Source organism: Fonticula alba, assembly GCF_000388065.1.
Source record: "Fonticula alba strain ATCC 38817 unplaced genomic scaffold supercont2.3, whole genome shotgun sequence".
Lineage (NCBI taxonomy): Eukaryota > Rotosphaerida > Fonticulaceae > Fonticula > Fonticula alba.
The window spans coordinates 2,525,978-2,527,212 of NW_009242973.1; the positions used below are offsets into that span (position 1 = coordinate 2,525,978).

Consider the following 1,235-nt stretch of genomic DNA (forward strand, 5'->3'; position numbering starts at 1 on the left):
TTTAACGGCCCGTTGCCCTCGCCCCCCCCCCCCCCCCCCCGGCGCAGCCCAAAAGCGGCGAGGGTGCCCACTGACGACTACCTCGCGCCACCTCCCTCCTCCCCGTTGCTCAGCGGGCCAGTCAGACGATACACGACGAGATGCCTGCAAGGCACTACTCTCACCTCTCAGCACGCAGAGAGGAGGGAGGGGCCGGAGAGCCTCCCTGGCGGAATTATCCCCACGTTTCAGCCGCCGTCCGGGGCCGTCCACGGCGCGGTAAGGTGCCCCCCCCCCCTGAGGCTGGCGCGGTCATTCCCACCCCGGCCGCCCGGGCATGACCGTGCAGCTCAGCCCACCGGCCCGACCATGCATGCACACATAAGCACCACCCGGCAGGCGGGACGGGGCAAGGGAGAAACTTGGTCAGCACATCCTCGCCCGTGGCCGGCCCTGCCCGGGGCAACAACGTCGCCCGGGTGTGACCCGGGAGGGGGGGGGGAGGCCGGTGGCCGAAACACTGGCCTCGCAGCCATGACACGCCCATCCCCACCCAGGCAGGCATGCGCCCCCACACCAGGCCGAACAGCCGGCCCCCTCGGGTCGAGGGGCGCAGGCAGAGCCAGGCTGGCTCGGGGGCCAGGGAGGATTGGGTGGCACGGCCGTGTCCGGCAGGCAGCGGGAGCCCCCCGAGACCGAGGCCACAAGTCAGCAGCACACAAGGGCATGGAGACCGGCAAGTGAAGGCAAGGAAACCCTATCGAGAGGCGCCTCACGTGTTTCTTCCCTCTGAGGGAGATAATCCGGTCATCCTTCTGGCATCTTCACCCTGGAGTGGGTGTGTGCGAGCGTGTGGGAGAGCCGGCTTTCCATCGCTGCCCGTCGCGAACCGTGTGTGTGGGAGACGCCCCCCCCCCCCCCCTCCTCCCCGGCGAAGCCGGACTAATGGGCCTTTTATATGGGGGCTTTTTTCTGCGACACGCCGCCGCGAGCAGCCGGGGGAGCACCAGTCACAAGCCGACCCCATGATATTAAGGAGAGATCACAGCAGATGCGTTGGCATGCGTGTTTCTTGCGGGAGGCAAACCTGGAGTCCTTGCCACGGCGAGCCCAGGATGGGGGGCGGCACATGTGTTTACACAAGGATCGCCTTCTCGGTTTATGGCTCGCGGTCCGCCCCCTCGGTGGCGGAGGGGGGCTCACCCGCGCATCCTGCTTGGGAATGGTATCTCCCCCTCCAGGGTGTGTGTGGCCCC

General features: G+C 68.0%; 1 protein-coding gene across 1 annotated transcript in view; it reads right to left on the reverse strand.

Moving 5' to 3' along the window:
* The window catches only part of H696_02319 (cystathionine gamma-lyase), a 4,709-nt gene that overhangs the window by 3,066 nt on the left and 408 nt on the right, over positions 1–1,235 (reverse strand). The window lies entirely within an intron of this gene.